At 35.3% G+C, this 23,948-nt stretch overlaps 1 protein-coding gene across 2 annotated transcripts in view; it reads left to right on the top strand.

Annotated features, from left to right (window-relative positions):
* LOC113229040 (CCAAT/enhancer-binding protein-like) overlaps window positions 1–11,265 on the top strand; it is a 37,420-nt gene extending 26,155 nt beyond the window's left edge. Inside the window, exon 2 of one of the 2 annotated variants that reach the window (XM_026462519.1) lies at window positions 10,453–11,265. The gene's annotated coding sequence lies outside the window, so the exon portion shown is untranslated. The remainder of the gene's footprint in view (window positions 1–10,452) is intronic. The other variant, XM_026462517.1, reaches the window with a different exon arrangement.
* Window positions 11,266–23,948: the final 12,683 nt, after the last annotated feature.

Below are 23,948 nucleotides of genomic sequence, written 5' to 3'. Positions count from 1 at the left end.
GTCCATGGCACCCGCGACACAGGGTTTCCCTAGTGCGGGGCTATGTTGAGTGTGTGCGTTATTATTATTATTATTATTATTATACGAGAGAGAAGTGGAAAGTAATTCTCATTCTTACACTAGCATCACCGTACATTTATGAAAATGCACTTTTTTTTAATGAAAGATAGTGACAGACATAACATTAATACGAGGAATAAAAACAAACTGGCTTTGGCAGTCGTCTTCACAAAGACACTAATGCATACAAGGGGCAATGTGTACGCTACATAATAAGATTCCGATTGATAATCAATATTGCCATTTACGGTGTTTAAAACTATAGTGAAACAAATTATTATTAATTAACTGCCGTGGCCGAGCGGTTACCATGCCGGGCTGCCACGCCGAGGTCCCAGGTTCGATCCCTGGACCGGGAGGAATATTTGTATGGCCTATTTATTCTCTCTCGTGAGTTTGGATGTAATTTATGGTTGTCTATGCGACACAGGGTTTTCCCTAGTTGCATGTGTGCGTTATTATATACAGCCTGACTTCACCCAATGCTGGATAGGCCTTCAAGTTTTTGTGCCACTTCCCACAGTCTTGCGCTAGTCTCATCCAGGTTCGCTACGCGAAGGTTGCGATCGCGTCTCGCCGCTGGATGCCCGATATTCCTGTACCCAGGCCTTGGACGTCACTCATCGCCTAACTCCATCTATCATCTTGTCTCCGTGTCAGGTACCCGCGGATATGATTCCTTAATATGAAGAATCTTTAATAATATCAGAATTACTTTTAATACACCCATTGTGAAAGAGTTCGTCCAGGGAAGTACTGCCACCGTATCTACTTCTGCCGTTAAGCAGTAATGTCAGCATTACTATGTTCCGGTTTTGAAGGGTAAGGGTGCTGGTGAAATTACAGGCACATGGGACTTGTCAACTTATGTCTCAGGGTATCGGGCGCTGTGGCCGTGCCCATAAGATCTTTGTGATTTAAAGCTCTGAATGGCACTACAACTGTTATGGAAAGGCGTGTCGTTTACCACCAGGCGCATGACTTGTTCGTCCCGCCACTTGGTATTATTAAAAAAAAACTTCGTCCAGTTAAAAATATTTTCTACTAAAGTTTATTATATGGCTTCGGCGTTATTGAATGGCAAATCCTTGATAGTTTAGCGCTTTCAAGTAGTCTCTTGTAAACATTGTAAAATGAGTACAAATATGTTTATTTACAGAGAGCAAACCCTAAAGTTTCTTAGTCATTCTTCTCAAGGGATTCTGCCTTAGCAGAATTCAATTAACACGACTTATTTGAGTTCACGTTTGTAGTGTTAGTTATGTTTTTAGGGCTATCTAATGCTAATGGAAAAGCATGGAGCTTCAGCAGTGCTGCTTTTCAAGTTTCACCTTAATATGTATATGGACATTCGCTGCTGACAATAATACAAACTTCACAACAATTATACATTTTAAATTTGTGAGACATTATTTTGATGAGCATAGGAACATATTATTTTCCAAAAAGGTACAAATGGCGAAACAGGTTTCAACGGCTTAAATACATTTAATAAGCTACCAATAAACTAAGGAAAAACTTAAAACAATACAAAAAACGGTTTGCCACGATTTAATGCAGTTTCATTGTGATTTCTGTATGCATTGACTTACAAATAAATGGACGACGGGTCTAATACAAAAACCACGAAAAAAATGTCCCAAGTCAACCTATTTAAACGTAGTGACATGTAAAGGAATATGAAAAAGCTAAAACGTTAGATTTAAATTGTAATGTCATCGCAGTACTGTCTAAGTTTAATTGCTTCGCTGTCAGTCGAACAAACGAAGACTAAAGCGTGAATGACGCTCTGTATACGATTTTAACGCCCTACAAGTTCGGACACTTTTTAGCGCGGACCCGACGTCCATATAATTGTAAGTCAATGTCTGTATGTCACAATATTATGTGACAAATATACATTGATATTTTACAGTAAGGATTACTGATACGTGTCAATGACCAGAAACACAGAAATTATAACACTACCCTGAACGCTATAACTTGGCCTTGTACTCTCGTTGTCGGAATAATTATTCTCAAATGTGTAACACTCAGCCAAATTAAAAAACGCATGCGAATGAGGCTTCATTATTATTAGGGTGGCTTCATAGAGGGCCTATGCATCCCCTCATCACTACGACCATTGACTGATCTATTGTGGTCACCACTAATTACAGTGCAGAGCCAAGGTCGACAGCATTGAAGGACTGAAGGACTTTCCAGGCTCCGACAGATTTAATGTCCTCTGTGCCTTCCCAGTACGGAACTTCGTATGCCCATCATGAACAGTTTCCTTGTGTTCGCCTTGTGGCAGAATTTACGTGTCCAATAACAGAGCTTCTCTACAGTGTTTGGCACTGTTTCTTTACAGTGTTTGGCACTGTAGGCAGATATCAGGGCTTTTGAATACTCAAGACCCTTGTTCTGTAGCTACACTTCTAAGGAGAGGTGTATGCTTTCATTTAGCAGAGTGATCTTTGCCAGGCTGTATGAAGCTTCATACCTGACATTGTCTCGGACAGATATCGGACGGAGAATGAAGATAAGGGCCAGTTCCGCATCCGAAAAATGACGGTCCGCAATGTGACGGGTCTAATACAAAAACCACGAAAAAAATGTCCCAAGTCAACCTATTTAAACGTAGTGACATGTAAAGGAATATGAAAAAGCTAAAACGTTGAATTTAAATTGTAACGTCATCGCAGTACTGTCTAATAATATCAGAATTACTTTAATTAAGCAAGCATGCTTCGCTGTCAGTCGAACAAACGAAGACTAAAGCGTGAATGACGCTCTGTATATGATTTTAACGCCCTATAAGTTCGGACACTTTTTAGCGCGGACCCGACGTCCATATAATTGTAAGTCAATGTAATACTCCATCATTTATAACCTAACCTACGTTTAAAAAACCGATCTCAAAAGTTATTCATCCCCTAGTTTGCCACTCGTAGAGGTAGAATATTTTCTTGAAAGTTAAATGGGACCACACCTGAGGTACCTTCTTTCCAACAAAAAATCATCCAAATCGGTTCACATACAAACAAAAAAAACATACAGACGAATTGAGAACCTCCTTTTTTCGAAGTCGGTTAAAAAGACGCATGATGCGAATGGCGCGTCATTTTTGACATTGGCTTTTAACTTGGTCTAGTTTTACTTATTTGATACTAATGGTTTCAGATGGATGTCGGGCAGAACTAGAGTAGACCTCCTGTTCTTGTTGCCTTAATAATCGTTAATAATAATTTAACCATTTATTACTAAACTAAGTAGGTATTTTTTACCTTTTAGGAACTAGGCCGCATAGTAGCCCTAAAGCTCCCTTTAAAAGAGTTCGTCCAGGGAAGTAATGCTATCATAAGCAGTAATGTGAGATGTAAAATATTCCGGTTTAAAAGGGTAAGGGTTCTGATAAGACTACAGGTACAAGGAAATAGTTTAACGTTGACATTAAGTGACGGGGGTTGTGGCAGTGCCCATCAGATCTTTGCGATTTCAAACTTGCAGTAGCAATTATTCTGAAAAAAAGAAAGAAGCAAACAAACATTATAGACAAATAAAATATACAAAGAATCTAATTTAAAATGAAAATTTAAAAAAAAATACAAAATTCACGGCAATAGCTGAAAAGGCTAGCCAGCTCAGCTTAGCGGGCGTGTCACCTACCACCAGACGCACTTGTTTGTCCTATCACATGATATCATAAAAAAAGAAAATATTTATTCATACAACAAACCTGAGTCAGCTACAGAGGACAACAGAGTACGTAGTGCTCTCTGATACACTGTCCAAGCCTATAACGATTAAGGAATAGTGAAAATTAACCATCGCAAATAAACACCTGAACTAGAAAGACAAAGTGTACAATTTCGTTTTTTTTCTATAACATCAAGTAACGGGACGAACGAGTCGTACGCCTGATGGTAAGTTACACGCCTGTGCATGAAAGTTAAAGTGCCACTCGGCACTACCACTGCGCCCGTTACCCTGAGACATAGGTTGACAGTCTCATGTGCTTGTAGTTTCACAAATACTTACTTAGTGTATCCACATTTTAAATGATACATTATTTACTTGATACCTTCTGTAGTTTGAGAGATTCTAAAACACATATGCAATGTGTATGAAAAAAAAAGTTTACACACCATTAATAATAAAATGACGTTATTCAAAATGTGAGATTTTTGGGAAAAAAACATACAAATACAGTTTAGTCAAATTTGGCTTCGGCTGTGTTGTATTTTTTTTTAATTTTGTCAATTCCCCGTGTGTGATTTATAACGCAATAATAAATTGCCCTTTGGGTGTCCCAATTAATCAACAAACACAATCTAGAGCAAAAACGACAGTCATATTACACAATTTATTTTCTAATCCATAAGTAGCTTTGCATCTTTTTAATAATGATATTTTTTCATGCTATACAAATCGGCTGTCAGAATTCAAGGTCGCTAGTATCCAAAGTACCGAAAGAGAGAGCGTCATAAAAAAATCACACTGCACTGGGGTCGACGACTCATAATACACTTCCCGAAACTATGGAGTGTTCTATTTTGTTACTTTTTCTAAAAGTGACTATATACACTTTTAGATGTGACATTAGGAATTGTTACAATTGTGTGAATTTTATTATGTCATTGATATGACGTTCAACAATATTGGAGACTTCTTATAAAATATTGGACACGGAAATGTTAAATTTTGGTTAAAGGTTAGAAAATTACAAAAAAAAGAAACTTTAATATCGCCATATTGTTATAACCTTTCTACCGCATAGAAAAAATAAATTAAGTTCGAATTTGAACCTTCACGTTTGGGTAAAGTACAATTATTTGGATAATTTACCTTACCTTACCTATTTCTGCCGTCAAGCAGTATACTGACATTACTGTGTTTCGGTTTTCAAGGGTAAGGATCCTGGTGAAATGTACACATGTTGCAAATAATTCTACATCATATTTTTAAGAACCGAGTTCATGGATGCACTATTAAGGGTATTTGAAATAAAAAGCAATACCTTCTAAAGTTAAAAAAATGGGTAACCTATCACAAACTCGAAAATTTTTTTGTCCGAAATTACGTTTGTTCGAAATTATAACGAAACAGTTGTTCTTTGAGGATATGTTGAATGTTTATCGCAAAGACACGATTAAGTTCGGTTAGGTTAGGTTAAGTTAAGTTTAAAAGAAAGAACATTTTCCTTTCAAAATTGCTTTCGAGGTTATGAAATTTCGACCAAACGTTATTTCTGCAAAATGTCATATCTGACTACTGATAGGTAACCAAAAAAAATTACTTGCAATATGATATTGTACAAGAAAATAAAGAAGTTATTATGTTGCAAAAACAGTTTAATATGTCGCACTACATCTCGAAATAATGTTCATTTCTTAACATTATAGTAACTTATTGGTTCTTTATAACTATTGGATAATTTTCTTTGAATATATAGAATCGTATAAGCAAAAATCATTATTATTGTTTTTTTATATACATATACATTTTTACTTGAAAGTCTTCCATTAGAAGATATTATTTGGTTGCACCCCTTTTCCAATTTCTATTCTAAAGTTGCCAGGAAGAAATTGCTACATAGCAATAAGATTAGATAGCAAGTGACGGGACGAACAAGTGGTGCGTCTGTCCATTTGCAATGCCACGGCGGCCGTCACCCTGAGACATAAGTTGACAAGTCCCATTATTCAAAACGGGAACGCGGAGCTCTACTGTTACTTTTATATTAATTAGCATATTCTGTGATACATACTGTTCCTTGTTGTTATTGTAGTTTTTTTTTATGTGCAATAAAGTATCATTCATCCATTCGTATAACAAAATTTCTGCCGTCCCGATTCGAGAGAAGCTGGATCCCAAACATGCCGTATAAGGTCAATGCTCCCTAGGTCGGCAGCCGAAACGCCATGGGCAATGCACCCAAATGCACGCAGAGAAAACTTACTGATAGCGTGATAATGAAGGGACTTGTTTTTTTATACACGAAATTTTTATTAAGAACAGTGTATTAAGAATTTATAGTAACATTGAATTTATTAATGAAATCGTTGTAGTTCTTTTTGAAATCATTGTAGTTCTTTTTGAAATCATTAATTTTTGCTAAGAAATTCTTTGGCTTAAAACTTTTTTCAAAGTCAGGAAATTGTAAAGGGAATTGCTCGGAGTTTTAAAGACTTTGAAGGGTTTTATTTAAATTATTCAATATAATGAAGTTATTACTGCTATTATTTTTTGCGAAAATAGTCTTCTAGTTTGTTATTGTTATTAATACAAATATAACTATAATCGCGGGTGCTACGGAGAAATAAATGGAGGCCATATAAATATTTCTCCCGATTCGGGAATCGAACCTGAGACCTCTGCGTGGTAGTCCAGCATGGTACCCATTCGGCAACGGAAACAATTGAAAAAAATTGCTTCGATCTGGCTGGACTCGAACTAGTGTCTGTTACCACACAGGTGCCACAGTTATTATCAACTAAGCTACCGTGCTTGTTACGGATCTTGGGATTGGGTTTAAACAACTTTTTGTCGTCTTATTATGTACAACTTTTTTTATAAAAAAAACCGACCTCAAAAGTTCTTGGAATTACATCTATTTGCCAAGTTTTACTGGAATCGGTTACGGAAAGTGCGCGAAAACGGGTTCATCTCCTAGTTTGCCACCCTTAAGAGGTGGAATATTTTCTTCAAATTTAAATGGGACCAATAGTAAGGTACCCTCTTTCTACCAAAAAAGATAAGAATCATCAAAATCGGTTCACAAATCGCGTAACATACAAAAAACTACAGTCGAATTGAGAACCTCCTCCTTTTTTTTAAGTCGGTTAAAAACTAAGTTTAACGTTTAACATTCGTACGTGAAAATTATGTATAAAAATATTTTTTACTATGGAAGTACATTTAAATTTTACAATGGAAAAAGAAATTTGTAATCTTAAAGGGTTTATTATATAACTACATAATAGGATGTCTATGTCTATTAACATAGTAGTACATGAAAATAACGTTAACAATTAATTTTACTATGTAAGTACATTTAAATTTCACCAAGGTAATGTATGTTTATAGGTATTTAAAGGGTTAATTATCAAACTTACGTCTACTATGTACTACAGACGTACGACAAACTTACGTTAAAGTTTTAAATAAATGTATTTTTTATGATATTAAGTTATGGGACGAACAACTCGTGCGCCTGGTGGTAAGCGACACGCCTGTCCACAACAGTTGCATTGCTGCTCAGAACTTTAAATCGCAAAGAGCTGAGGGGTACTGCCACTGTACCCGTCACCCTGAGATTGAGAATTGCAATTTCATCAGAATCTTTACCCTTCAAAACCACTATATAGCCGACTTAAAATAACCCTTGGGTAGTGATTTTCAAATTACTTAATACTACAATCGTCCTTCATACTCATCGTCCAATGGATACAAGTAATTTACTTGATTTGTTTTTTAAATGGGCAAACGCTAGAATAAAATGTTTATACAGATGTGAGATTGCATTTTCGTAGTTACAAGCATCAGCGTTTGACAAGTGGAAAAATGTGTTAATATATTAAATATGTTTATGCTGTAACCCACTTTCATGCAACTTTTGCCGAATTGGTGACGTAACGCTGTAGGGCATTGGGTTTATACCACTCTTACACAGCCATAATTGGTACATTAATTATCTAACAGGAAAACCATTCATAAAATCATTTATGGATTAGATTATTAATAAGGTTTTTGAACGCGTGCATATTTATGTATTTGTTTTTAACAATTATTCATATGTCGTCGTGGACAGTGCAATTGCGCGTAACTAGATAAGTCCGTAGACAACATACATTAATGCTTATTATTCAAAAATGAAAGTTGTAGCCATTGAAATAACAAAGTAATAACGCTAAATATCTCTCCAGTGAAATTTGGTTTAGTGTAGATACGTGCTTTTTACCAATACTACATTCGCGGATTTGTAGTATCCCCGAGGATATGCACATATTATAGTTATTACAGTTCTATAATTTTACTAAAATTTAAGGGATGTTTAAAGAACCTGCATATTTGCCCAAATATCCTTAATGTTTTAATATTAAATAGCGCCATTTTGTATATTTTGCCGCCTTCATAGTTAACATTAAGACGAAATTCAAAGTAAGGTGAGACAGAGGATTAAGCTATATACACAAAAAATTGCATCATCCAAAAAGGGATGACGGTGACAGTCAAAGCACCTGGATTTTGTTGCTTTGCCAAGACGATCTATCTTAATATAACAATAACAATGTAAACAAACTGCCTACTGCTTTTCTTCTTTATTCTATTAGGGATGACAACAGCCTGTTACATTGAAATGAATCAACGTGCTGCAAACCCAATCAAATCATCTTTAGATTTTATCAATTTTCTTCGGATAGTTGCCTATTCTAGTTAGGATCATCACAAAAAGTTTCCGTCTAAATTTAAATATGACATTTCTCACGTCCCACTTTCATACTAACATTCAACTTCAGCTGTCAAAAATCATAATTATGTAACTTAGTAGGACATTGGGTCTTTGGGGCTGTTATACAATCACTATACAGCGTTGGGTTGCATAAGACGTGAAAGTCGGTCACCAAGCTTCCGCAGTTATGTAACGTCTCTTAAAGTGTGGCGGCACAGATTGTTGGTGAACCATGAAGTTTTTTAGTTCGTGATATACTTTGGGTAATAAATAAATTGTTATGAAATAGGGTTGAAATTGTCCTTTTTTGCTTCGTCGGTCAGCGACAGCGAATTATGTGGTAATATTTTACGATTTTCGGTGGTGTTTCAAAATATTTTGCTTTATAACCGTCTCTGAAAGTTCCTCTGGTGACTGCCTGGCGTATTCTTCACAGTAACGTATTTTTGGTTCACATTTAGAGCTCTAATCGCCGAGTTATAATCGTATATAAAAAAAATACGACGATTAATGGAGTATGTTGCTTTTAACAGCTGAATGAAGTCGCATATCTTACTCAATTTCGACAAAAACGTCGTCGCGGCAGTTACGTAAAAAAGGGACAATATTTTAAATGTTATTATACATTTTTTGTAGTTATTAAAATATTAAATTGCATTATGGATAGCACTTATATTAATATCGTACAAATAGGTATAGATCATGTTACGGTGTTGTTATCTATACATTGACTGCTTATACGATTCTAATGTTAAAAAATAAAAATAAAATAAAATCTATTTTACCTTTTTTTAAAAAAATACTTAATATTAAAATCTATTAGAAGTATAGATAGCTGACGAGTAATAGAACATTTCATATATAGGCAAATTACACTTGAAATTATCGTATTGTACTCTACAGCTCATTCATGCTTAAGGGAAATTCCTCTGTGAAGAACGAGCGAGAATTTCGGGTTATTCTTTGTAAATAAATGTTTGTATACATTTACAATATTTATTTCAAACTTCATAAGATCGAAATAACGCTAAACGAAACCACGTCATTATAGCTGATGAAATCACAGGCTCATAGGATTCGTCAACTTATGTCTCAGGGTGATGTGCGCAGTGGCAGTGCCCCTCAGATCTTTGCAGTAATATTGAAATTTTATACATCGCACTGTTAATACTATAGTGTATTAACTCAAAATGTAGACTTTCTCAAAATCGATGAAAAACGAATTACTCACTTTCCACAAAAAATCATTAAAATTTATTTATATGTTTTAGTTTATTATAGACACAAACCATTCCCCGAATATATTTAAAAATAAAATGGAGAAAATAATTTCATATTTTTTAATATCTCATTTTGAGTTAAGTAGATATTTTTCGATTGTTTCTTACAATATTCTAACGACGGATTTTTTGAAGTGTAGAGAATCAAATTTTACGTTCAATAACGATATAATATTAAATTTCACATATTTTAAGTTACAACACTATTGTAATAACAGTGCGATACATTTTATTTATTAAATAATATGTTTACAAAAGCCGTGGTAGCCTTGGTTTGACTTATCGCGTTTCAAGCAGAGCCGTGGATTCGAATCCCGGTTCGCATCTCTGAGTATCTCGGAATTTATCACGTCGAGGAAGGTTCACAACCCCTGGCATATATGTGATATTCCCAACCCGCAGCCAGTGTGGCGGTTTATGACCTAGACCCTCGCCTGAGAGGAGACCCGTGGGTTGGATTACTGGTTGATGATGATTTCTCTACTACAAGTTATCATTTGTACTGAATTCTTTTTATGACACTGTATTCTGGGGTTATCATTATTCCGGGTTCCATTCCCGGTAGAATTTTTTTTCTGAAATTTTGATCCAGATCTGGATGTCTCGTCAATTCGAGACCGGACGTTTAGATTATACCTACTTATTTTTTTTAAAGTATGTCCTATTTTGTTACAGATGGCGCCACGGGCCGTGTGATATGTGCATTAAAACTACTAAGTGTCGCCTCATACGTAAGAGTAGATAGCGAAATTACTTTGTGATTTTACATTTTACTTTTATATTATAAAAAAATTTACACAGATAGTTTAGTTTATAAGCGCTCGACGTGTAGAAATATAGGTGAATTTTTATTACATAGTTTTTTTGTCACATCTACTTAACAAGTCTAAACACGTTGCAATTCGTCAATTAATATAAATACATAGATTTTGAAACTTTTTATGACAAAAAAAGAAGTCATACCGTGGTAAAAATCCGATAAATAGTGAATCCAATTCTAATTTCAACCAATTTAAATATTTTTAAAACAAACATGCAACGATAGGGTTGACAAAAATTGTAACAAAAGTTACTTCTATTTCTGCACATCGTTGATAACCCTAGAACCAGCAAGTCCCGGCTAGGAAGTGATCTCAAAAGCAGTAGCTTGGGCTTGCCGCTCTCACGAACACTGCCATTTGTCTCGAAAATGTGGTGTTTACTACAAAAATCGCTTTCTGCATATATAGTAACGTGCTACACAACTGTCAAAAATTGACACGTCAAAATTTGTATATAAAAATCACGGAAATGCAATTTGACAAGTCACCGCTCTCGTTACTAAATATCAAATCTGCCAAATGAGAAGGATGTACGTATTTGTATTTAATTTTTTTAGCATCAGACAGAAAGAAATTTTGTGTCTTTTATCGGGTACTATGTCATCCAATCGTTTTGTAGGCAAAGCAATTTAATAAACACTGTGAAACAAAAATCTGAAACATGCTTCCTATTTTTAGGTCATTATTAAGTTTTTTTACTCGTACTACTGACTGTTATAAATTAAATATATAAAAAATAAATCCTACTTTGCATACTTAATCTTATTCAAATAATTGCACTATAAAAAACTTAAAGAAACACAACTTTCAAACATTAAATGGAAACTTTTTATTATAAAATAATTAATAAGTAAATAATAAAATAGACGCTTATAGAGCGCAGTTGCAGCGCCGCAGTCGTGACACGTGCGCTCCATTTTTGATGGCGCAGTAAAATAACATTTGCGGGATTACCAGTTTTTATAAAATTTTAAATAGTCATGTAGTTGTTGTCGACAGTTTTATCGACAAATTGTGAAAAGAGGAAAAATGTCAGAATTGTGAATATTACGACATTCCAATCATTACTAGTTGCATTGTCTTCTTTCATCACCAAAATCGGTTCACAAATCTCCTAGTAATCGCGTAATACAGAAAAAAATATTTTGTAGGTAGCAATTGAAATTAAAAAAATCTAAATTCGAATTTGTATTCCAAATAATGCAAATACTGCCCAGCACTGTCTATACACTGATAGAACATGATTAACACTAGCTACTGTTGGAGATATTAATGCCAAACGTTAGTAACGAGAGCGAGAAAGTTAATAAATCAACAAAGCGACTCTACATGTGCAAAATGTCGGTTGTCCCAAAACAAAACACCACAAAATTAATAAGGTCTAAAACGTAAACGAAAAGGCTGGTATAGATAATTCATATGACTTGAACGATCATCTTATCATTATTATGAAGTTTTTTCTTATTACCATTGAAATTCTACATCCATTTGTAAAGTAACTTGTTACATGTTCAAATATTAATATAGATACGCTAGTGTCACCTGTCCATTCATGAGTGAATGAGAAAAATATTACAAAGTTTGTTTGCAGTTTGTAAAAAAAATTAAAAGTATCATGGCGGAAAAAATTTATATACGAAAAACAATTTTACAAAGTTAAAATTTTTTACAAGCATAATATTTTGGTAAAACATTTAAATTCTACAAAATGTTTGTGTAATTTTGGAAAAATATTTGAATTCTACAAAATGTTTGTAAAATTTTAGGAAAACATAAATTTTTTCCATTTTATCTCAAAAACTTGATATTTTTCGAAGAGCGAATGTACAACATATATTTTTTGACAGGGATGTCATTTTTATGGCACAAAATGTATTTGACTAAATGACTGATCATGAACACGTTTATCTAAATAACATTTTTGGCATTATCATACAGTTTTTCGTGTTAAGATTTTTAATTTTATTTTAGTTTTTATTGTAAAATATAGTTTTATTGTAACTTCGATGTACATTGGTTGTATATAATTTTGGATCAGTAATCAATCGAATGGTTATAGATTATTTTTTTCTTGTTGTAATTTTTCTGATTGTGAAATTACCATATTCAATCGAAAAAATGGCTACTTATTCATATTCTTTTTTCATTATTTATTTTTTAAAATGGATTTTTATCTGTTTAATTTTTGCACAAAATACTTAATAATTATCTCTTGTTATTTTTATTGTTTGTTAAAAAAACAGTTAAGTTCTTTTTTAGCTATTGAAAAAAAGAAAGTGTAAATAAAGATATTCTTTTTTAATTTAACGCTAAGCGGTAGGCTAACATGCTATGGGTTAAATTTTGTTGACTTCTGAAAAGTTTTATTCCTAAAAAAGTACCTTTTATAATTTTTTTGTTAGATATTTTCTTGTCTATGTTACGTTAGAGTTAATTTTGAGGAGTTTTTAATATAAAAAAATATGATAAAATCATTGTTTTTGTTTTGTAATACGGTTGGGAAGTATAAGGAGTTATTTATGTTAAAATTGTAAAGGTAATTGATATATATTTTTAACATTGCTACTTAATTGTTTATAAATAGAAGAGTACTGGTGTTAGGCAGGTTTTGTTCAAATTTTTTTTCCAAAAAAACCTAATTAAAAAAACATTTAATTACCATATTGCCTAGACCATTTCCTTGTGTGCAACATTATTAAATATATAAAATTGTAATAGAAATATTAAGTAATTTAAACAATGTGGCAATCGAATTAAAACGGGTCTAAAAACATTATAGTTACCAGATAAATTACTACCAATTTAATAAGGAAGTACAGTCGATGTCAATTTACAACATACCAGGCCCACTAGCCTTTTGGTTCTGAGAGCCTTCTTAGGCGTTTAACAGAAAAGTGTAAAGAAATTCCAGCATTGTGGTCGAAATTTGTATTTATCTAATGGAATTAAAAATCAAATTGGCCTAAAAAGTATTTTATAATATCAATAGGGAAGTCATCTCACTCATTAAAGATTAAGTTTGTTTAACATCTTTCTTCACACCTATCTACTCAGACTATATAGACGGTTAAGGGGTGAGGTATCTTGGGGCATTGACTGTACATAAATGAAAATAAGAAAAATACAGAACGTGGCGTCTCCACACTACTGTTGTGCTAGAAATGTATTAGTGTGTGGAGAAATCAGAAAGGAGTATGTTTTAAAATAAGCAAATTGCTGCAATGGCATTCAATAACTCTCAATGTAAACGTCACTAGAAGGTTGAGGATGACTAACCATAACGTAGCCTAAAAGAGATTGCTGCTTAGCAATAAGGCCTACCTGTTGTACATTAACTTAATCTAATATACTTCATAAATGTCCTGTATTGTTAGTGTGCAATAAAGACTTATTACATTAATTCATAACGTCATAGCAGCGACATCTGATTGGATACAATTCAGCTATTTCGCAAAATGCGCCCTCTAGTGAGCGTAATATGGTACTTCTTCCATTGTTAAATATTAAAGGCTGTTGCTGTTAGACCCTAGGTGGCGCTGTATGTAAAATAATAGAATTGTGGTCTTTTCAAATTTTGCAAGCCTTTATCTAGTGACAAATAGCTCTTTTGGTAACACTATACTACGAATACTCCGTCCCACTGACAATAAAACTTTATACTTTACAATATGCAACATATTAAATAATATATTTTTCAATATCTTTAACATATACCGTCTAGATTATTTCTGAAAGGCCTTTTAGAATAACGTAAACTCCTTGGCATCTTGTTAATAGTTTTTTTTTTTCTAACGGTCGTCTGTGTCCCACTTCCGGATCCGACTTGGATGAATATAACGGTTTTTTTTGTAATATCAAGTGACGGGAACCGCGTTACCCTGAGATATAAGTTAGCAAGTCCCATGCCCCTGTAGATTCACCAGTATTTTTCAAAAATGGAACGCAGTAATACACACAGAATATGCTTTCTTTTGTTCTAAGTTTCTATTTTTAAATTTCCAACCGAGTTCCGGACGTAGTGCACAAACTCCACGTCCAATGGTGCTATGAGATCAAATCTTCCTTCATTTCTGTGCCAAAGACGTTGCATATATTGCGCCTTTCTTTATCGGGGACTAGTATTTTTTTATTATACATACAATTAACCGCAGTGCTTTAGAAAGTAACTGCAAAAGTTTTATATACAGTAATAAAAAAAGGTACTCATTGTTTCAACTTAGAAGCGTGAGTATGTATTCCGCCGATTATGTGTTCTCTGTTAAATAAAATAAAATTTTATTAATAAGAAATTCAAATTTTCGAACTTAACACACTATAAAAATATTCTTAATGTAAAACATATTTTGTACATTGTATAATTTTGTCTTAAAGTCCAAAATTGTATGAGGCCTTTAAAATTTCTTCTTACAACAGTTTAGTTTTAAGTGGTTAGAAAATGAATAATTTCGATGTTATTAGGTGCAATTAAATTTAATATATACCTATTTAATATAATATACTATGTTTTCTTTCTACCTTTTATGTACTACTCACATTACTACTAAACAGAAGCTTGGAGGGCATGAACATCATGGCGGCCCACTCGGTGAATATTTACGACAGAACTAGTGGAAGCTTAGTAGGTAACAGCAACAAGGTACACTCACGAGATTATATGCATATTAATTTAAGTCTACATAAAATATAAAATGATTATTTTAACTGGGTCCGTGATCGAACGGGTATTGCCACGCAGAGGTCCTGGATTCGATTCCCGGGCCGGGAGAAATATTTGTATGGCCTAAATTTAATTCTATAGTGAGTTTAAGTGTAATATGTGGTTGTCTATCTACTCTATTTACAATATTAGTAGATAGAGGTGCAAGAATGGTTGAGGATGTGTATTTAAAGGAACAATAAACGTTTTTGACGTAACTCCACTTGTGCCATTCTTCCATAAAGGGTGCTAATATGAGAAGAATGTACCATTTCATTAACAAAAAGTGCGTAAATAAGAAATTTGCATCTTATAATTTAAGAAGACGTACAACATAACCTATCGTAAAGTCAGCACATAAATACACTTTTTAATTGAATTCTTATCTTTGCTTATAGTTATTTAAATTTTCAACTAAAGTTGACTGAGAATTGGACGTAGTTAAACAAAAAAGGATTCAATCCACAAAATTATCAAAAAATGAGTTATATGTACCCATTGACTTACAAATAAATGGACGACGGGTCTAATACAAAAACCACGAAAAAAATGTCCCAAGTCAACCTATTCGAAATTTAAATTGTAATGTCATCGCAGTATCGCGCTGTCAGTAGAACAAATGAAGACTAAAGCGGAGTGTCGCGCTCTGTATACGATTTTAGCGCCTTAAAAGTGCGGACACTTTTTAGCGCGGACCCGACGTCCATATAATTGTAAGTCAATGTATGTACCAAACGGTTCCTAAAATCTAATCAGCAAAAAAATCCAACATATAAACATAAATAAATATCTCTGGAGTTACATGAAATTATGAATTTTGAAAATAAAACAATAGTGAAAAACACTTTTCAATTTCAAACTGCCACATCTCGAAAGTGACTGGATGTGCATTGGATCCGTTTTGTTAAACTACGTCCAATTTTGTTTCCAATTTCGCTGCGTGCGTATTCGATATTAACTAAAAATAACCAAACTAAAATGTGTAACGCATTTTCAGTCGATGACTCCGTTACATTCATGCAATGCGCTCGATTTTTCGTCCGATGCCAATCTAAGAGACTTACAGCCAAGTAAAAGTACGACGATATGAAACACCACCATGTATAATATTACAGGAGTGTAATATAATAGCAAAATATAGTACATTATTGCAGAGGCCGGGAAGTAAGGGATTGCTGGGCAAGTATGAGTTACAAGGACGAGCGACAGCGAAGCCTTGTATTAATACGGGTCAAGCAATCCCCGTTCCCGCCGAGGCTTATATAGTGGTTTTCTCAAACAATGTGAAGAAATAATGAAAGTCTAATGAAAGGAAGATGTATAATACAAAAAGTAAAAAAAAAAATATTAAAAGTAATATATGACGCGTGACATTTTCTAAAAGAAAATGTTATAGTTTTTCCAGGCATATTAATAATAGTAGTCTGCTGAAGTTCTGATAATGTGTTTGAATGTATTTCTATTACTGTATTTTCGTTATCGCACTTCTCACTAGCACTCATTTTTGCGACGAAAATACAAAAAAAAATCGAAAAACCAAAAGAATACCAAACCACTTTAAATGTTACCGCCATTTTCTTTTTTTTTTTAATAAGCGGTAGAGGTTGGTATTTTTAAATTTCTCAATTATGAACACTGGGCAGTAAAGTTGGCTGTATGAGTTTTTCTTTTGCCTAATAGTTCATAGGTAGATTTAAAAGTTTAGAAGAGGACAGTAATGGATTTTCATACTTATTTTGCAGGCCTTGGCCGGGAAGAAGTCGCATGGTCCATAAATGACAAACTTTTCGTGTTCGTTTTTTGAAAGTAATAATAATAACGTACACACTTAACATAGCTCTGCACTAGGGAAACCCTGTGTTGCGGGTGCCATGGACACACATAGACAACCACAAATTACACCCAAACTCACGAGAGAAATAAATCTAGAAATAAATCCATACAAATATTTCTCCCGGCCCGGGAATCGAACCTAAAACCTCTGCGTGGCAGTCCGGCATGGCAACCGTTCGGTTTTCGAGGTTTTGCGCGAGATAATTGACTCCACCATAATACAAAGCGACAATGCTGGACTGAACTCAAGTATGTGGAACTCCGCGGGCTGTTGGCACACGTGCCACGCTCATTGAGCACTTCTACTGTGTTTATTATTCTGTGGAAATACTAGTAACCTCTATCAAATGCTACTACTATGGGCCTTATAAAAAAGGCTCAATGTCAATTAACGAGCTCTGGAGAGAGCAATGCTCGGCATTTAGAAGAACGACAGTCACCGACTTAGCTCAAAGGATAGCAAATTGAAGTGGCAGCGGACAGGGCACATATCTCGTAGAACTGACGGCTGTTGGGGCAGAAAAGTTCTCGAATGAAGACCACGATCCAGAAGGCGTTCAATGGGACGGCCCCCAAATAGATGAACGGATAACCAGGTAAGATAAGATAACAGATGGATGCGCGTCACAGATTGGCTAGTCTGGAAATCTTTGGGGGAGGCCTATGTTCAGTGGACGTCTTCCGGCTGGTATGATTATGATGAAATGCTTATACTACAGCTACTACACGTGATAATTTTATACCAGCAAGTATAGTAACTCCTGCCTGTTTGGCGTACCGTACGGCTCTCACATTATTATTTTAATTATACTTACATGTTGTACACATAATTTGAAAAAAAAGCGTGAATTATCAGTGTTGAAATATTGATCGCACACTCAGAAAAAATGTCCGATCTTTGTATTAACAATTATAACAAACTAGTGGAATAATTTCACAAAACATAATTGAATATCAATTCAATAAAAATTTAAAATTGAAATATTTTTTGTTAAATACAGTAATTACGTGTTGATATTAATATACCAGCATCGGGGATTGGTATCTCGATTGCGGGAGTATGATTAGGAAATAGAAATGAAATGCTGAACAATTCTGAATGTTTACGAGTGGGTTAAAAAGCTCATATGTTCAATTTAGTAGAAGTAGCTCCCTGTGAAAATTTAAGTATTTCTACCGCCAAGCAGTAATAGGAACATTATTGCCGGCTTTGCAGGGTAAGGACGCTGGTGACATTACAGGCATATGAAACTTGTCAACTTATGTCTCAGGGTGACGGGCGCAGTGGCGATGACCCTCAGATTCTTACGATTTAACTTTGAGTGGTACAACAACAGCTATGGACAGGCATGCGATTTGTTTGTCCTGTCACTTGATATAAAAAAATAACAACTGTAACACACTAATGACGGTTATTCTTACCAACGTGGAAGCACAGCCTTTTCCGCTGCTAGCAACCTAGTACCTAGTTTATAACGCCAGGGCCCGTTTAGCGGATGAAACTACTGATACTTTATCGTTATTGCGCAGGTGACGATCCGATCCATATTCGCCCCGAATCCGAGACTACACAACTAAGAACTTAGTAGTATCATTTCTTTCTTTGAATTTTAACCCTTCGCAAAGTTGTAGTTGGATGACACGTCCTGTTTCTGGAAGTCTTTCAGCGTTCTACGGGATCCAGCAAATACCAGATCCGTGGGATCAGATGTTTTTTTAAATAATGGATTTGCTCTTGAGCACTGTCTAGCCCTGGAGCAAAGATAGGATTTACGATGTAACGAGCTCGCCCAGAAGATGCCTATTCAGTCGCACCTTAAGGATACACGGGTTGTATGCGCTCTGAACTCACAGTCTCTGGCAGGAAATTCTATTCCTGGGCTGTGCTCATAATATAAAAGTACGCCTGAAGGGAATATCGACCAAGTAAGGATGATATGCCGCTGTACGTCTGGATGTTCGATGGTAAAAGACGGGATGATCTGATGGAACTCTTGGGCACATACACCGAAATATATTTTGTAGAAAACCGACAGACAGGGAACTTTGCGCCGGTGGGCTAAACTATGAAGCTTAGATTCGAGCTTATTGTCGCTAATAAGTCTCCTGGCTCTGCGTTCAATCGAAGAGGAGCCTCAAGTTGGTCCTTCGCTGAGCCATCCCACAGGTTACGGTATAAGCTCTTGCAAATACCGGGACTGAGATTGTCTTGCGAGATTGCATTCCCTAGACTCAAACAACAAATCATTGCCATTTAAAATATTCTTATAACTCTGTGCTTTCACGGACCTACATACAGGGTTGTTTTTAACATCATGAATGACAACTTTGTTCTTTGACTTTTGATTGTCATGTCAACTATCACACACACACGTTGTATATGTATTACACTTTTACACACACGTATAATTTTGTTGTCTGAAGAAAAAAGTTTACGATCACTTCTTCTTTGTTATAGTTCTGCCGGGATGACTATTTTGCTAAGGCATAACACAGGTTGTGTTGTGTGTTACTCGTATATCACCATCATGTTATTTAAGAGCGGGGCTCTTAGTGTAGCCTCCTCCACTTCTCACGGTTTAGAGTCAGCTCCATGACTTCATTTAAATAAATAGGACTTTATTCATATACACACATTATGTATGTATTTATTGTTTGCGCTTGAGTCCGTGCTTCTCTCATAATTGGGTTGTTGAAAACCAGCGATAGCGTTGTACCTATAGAGGTAGGTTATCCTGCCCGTAGCAAAACGCATTTACTGTTATTATTACTCGTATTATTATTATGTTTACTGTGATGTTGCGAGATTATCAAAAGTAAATCTATTAGTAAGTCTATTTGTTGTATCACGCTATAGTTTTAAGTTTATAATGTTATAATATGATTGTTTTTAAGTTCATTCATGTGTGTTTTGGCGAACACAACAAAGTTTTCTTATTCTAGTTCATACTATAAAATAAATAGATTTATATAGGGATAGTTTTGAGCAAGACGGGGGTGGGAGTCATCGCGGAGGACACTTGCAGATTTTACTTATTCTACCAAATAGAGACCTAAAAAGTGTCAGATAGTACAAAAAAAACTTAAAAATGTATATTTGGTAAATTTAATAAGTATTGTCAAAAGTTATGAAACAAAAGTCGTTGTTTATGATGTTAATAATATAGTCCTGCGAGACTGTTAGAATATTAAAAATCACCCTGTATTGTAAATGCACAAAAATAAATATCAACTGCAAAGCTTCTGAGATAGATGTTCACACGGTCAATTGGCTGTCACCTGGCGGCGGAGTCTGGCAGCCGAGACACGCATTGTCCCGCCTCACCTTGACAGACATTTTATTTATATCGATCAATTTGTAGGCCTGTGAATCATCGCTAAGATACGCCTAGGCATAATTATAAATGCAACGTACAATGTTTCAAAGCACCCCGCCTCACGTACCTGGGAATTCTGCGTGAAGACTAAGCTACTACTAAGACTAGCTTTTAGGTGCCTAGGTTTTAGGTGAGATGCGAGGAATTGCCTCTCGATCGACACAGATCCGACGTCCACAAGTGCCCGATGGTGACTGACGTGGCAATGGGCGGCGCGATATAAATGTGAATTTAATAACTAATAGGGCTTCAGTTGAAAATCAAAATTTAGCAGGTTCTCTGTAGTACTTATAGAGAAATACTGAATTATAAAATAACTCGTTTTAGACTTTTGAAACTCGTCTAGGGAAATACTGCCATCTTACCTATTTCTACCGCCAAGCGGTAAGGTCAACATTATTGTGAATTGTAAGAGTGCTTGTGAAATTACAGGCACATGGGGCTTGACAACTTATGGCGCAGTGGCAGTGCCCCTTAGATCTTTGCGATTTAAAGCTCTGAGTGGCAACTGTTATGGACAGGCGTGTAGCTCACCATCATTCATCATTCTAACTTCTTGGTACAATGGGACTGTTACGGACTCCTTTGTACATTTTTTATTTTATTTTCTGGTTGTCACGGTGACAGTGATTTGTTGATTACATGAACATTGTGTCAAGTGAAAAGTAGATTTTCATTTGCGCAAAATAATTAGTAACTTGTTATAGCCGAAACGAACCCTAAACAGCATCGGGGACAATCTCAAGAGTTATACCCTTTGACAAAAAATAATTTTCAAAATCGGTGCACAATTGATGGAGAATTTGGTGTCCGTGTCAAGCCTATTTTGGAGTATTTCCTTCGTGTTTCATGGGATCCCTTCATGAGATTCTGACTTGGTGACAATGGGACCGAGATATCTGAAAACATACATACAGCCGAACGTATAACCTCTCCCTTTTTTTTGAAGTTTGTTAATAATAAAAAAAATACAGCCGTTAAACTTTAAACGTTTGCGTTAACCCATTGACTTACAAATAAATGGACGACGGGTCTAATACAAAAACCACGAAAAAAATTTCCCAAGTCAACCTATTTTAACGTAGTGACATGTAAAGGAATATGAAAAAGCTAAAACGTTGAATTTAAATTGTAATGTCATCGCAGTACTGTCTAATTTTGCTTGCTTCGCTGTCAGTCGAACAAACGAAGACTAAAGCGTGAATGACGCTCTGTATACGATTTTAACGCCCTATAAGTTCGGACACTTTTTAGCGCGGACCCGACGTCCATATAATTGTAAGTCAATGCGTTAACCGATCTTTTTTCCTGTCCTTTCTATCACGATTACCTTATGTTTCACGTGAATTAGAAAAGAAAAAACGATAACTATTATCACGATGACGTCAGAGCTTACAAAACGATATTAACTTAAGTTATTTGCGTTACGAGACACGCGATCCATTGAATGTCTATGAGCAAGATCAAGTTCAGTTTCCGCGGTAATAACGGCTTTAAATAGATAAGTAATTGTTTTACTCATTATAATAATGTCTCAATGAGCTAAAGATTTCACAAAAAGGTTCTTAACTTCCGCTTTTATTATTAATAAAAATGGAAGTTAATTAACTTCTTTTGACCGCCTCGGTGGCCCAACAATTTGCATGTGAACACTGGATGAGGAGGTCCCGGGTTCGATTCCTGCCAGGACCAATTTGGGTAATGAATTTTTCTAAATTGTTTCTGGTCTGTGCGGTCTGAACAGTTCCCCAGAGTGAAAGCCGTTGCTCTGGTACTCATAGTCCAGGGAAATTTAAGAAGCAATAAAGCTTCTTGTGATAGATTTCGCCCAGAGAAGTTCTGCCACAAAGCGGTAATGTGAGTATTCCTGCGTTCCAGTTTGGAAGGGTAAAGGGGCTGATGAAATCACAGATATGGGACTAGTTACGTTATGTCTCAGAATGACAGGCGCAGTGGCAGTGTGCCTCAGATCTTTTTTTTAAACCTCTAAGTAGCACAACAACATTTTTAATAATTCCAAGTGTTGGGATGGATCTGGTGGTGAACGACATGCCTGTCCATAACAGTTGCAGTCAGGGCTTTGAAACACAAAGTTTTCAAAGTTGTCATCCTGAGACATAAGTTGACAATTCCCAAGTGCCTCTAGTTTCAGCCAGCACGCGTGCCCTTCAGAGCCGGAACGCAGTAATGCTTACATTACTGCTGGCCGCCGACATTAGGTAAGGTGGTAGTACGGCAAGGACGAGCTGTTTCACAAGAAGCTCTACTGGTGCTGAAATATTAGCAAAGAACTGCAGCCATCACCTTGAGACAAAAAGTTAGCTAATCCTATATGCCTGTAATTTCACCAGCACCCATGCTCACATTGGCAGCAGAAATAGGCAGGATGCCTTGGTTTGTTTGAAATACAAATGTAGACTTACTGCTCTTATCGTAAGCACCGCGGAATAGGTCCCTAAAGAGTTCCTTTAGTAGGGTACTCATTAGTAAGCTCTATCTGTAAAGTGACGGTTACAGGAACGAGGTTCTAGTGTGTACGCGTGACCGTCTTCACTAGCTAGGATGAATAACTTGGTTATCGTAGGCTCACGAGTTAGCGTACCACTACACACTATTTATTTATTTATTGGCATAGCTATAGAATACAAATTTATATTGCTAATACCATTGACTTACAATTATATGGACGTCGGGTCCGCGCTAAAAAGTGTCCGAACTTATAGGGCGTTAAAATCGTATATATAGCGTCATTCACGCTTTAGTCTTCGTTTGTTCGACTGACAGCGAAGCAAGCAAAATTAGACAGTACTGCGATGACATTACAATTGAAATTCAACGTTTTAGCTTTTTCATATTCCTTTACATGTCACTACGTTTAAATAGGTTGACTTGGGACATTTTTTTCGTGGTTTTTGTATTGGACCCCATTCCACAGTCCATTTATTTGTAAGTCAATGGCTAATACAAATTAATATTGCTAAATTAAATATAGAACAAATCTGCATTCCACTAACAGCTACGCACAGCTTTGTCATATTATTGAACACAGCTAATAATTATTTAACAAATGCAATACATTATGATTGGCAGTAAGTTACCAAACGGAAGTAGCGGTCGAGAAACTATTACTGCTTTATATTAATGTTGCAATATTTTTAAAATGCGGGATAACTTTGAGGATATATGTCTAAACTCCTGCCCTTGTTAATTACATTATAGACTCGATTCATACTGAATAGACGATCATTGTAGGTAACGTTATTAGTACCTACAACATGGCAAATTAAACATTCTTTGTGTGCGTTGACTATGAATTTTTGTTACGGCTTTAGCGTTCTGAAACTCAACTAATGCGACATGTTTTTCGCCTATAACATATTCATCTTTATTTTCCCATTATTTATTTATTTATTAAGAAATAGATACAGAAAAAAATACAAAAAT

This window comes from Hyposmocoma kahamanoa, unplaced genomic scaffold, assembly GCF_003589595.1.
Source record: "Hyposmocoma kahamanoa isolate Upper Pololo Valley unplaced genomic scaffold, ASM358959v1 270, whole genome shotgun sequence".
In the NCBI taxonomy this organism is placed as follows: domain Eukaryota; kingdom Metazoa; phylum Arthropoda; class Insecta; order Lepidoptera; family Cosmopterigidae; genus Hyposmocoma; species Hyposmocoma kahamanoa.
The sequence above is the reverse complement of the archived record's forward strand: the minus strand, read 5'-3'. Positions and strand labels throughout refer to the sequence as shown.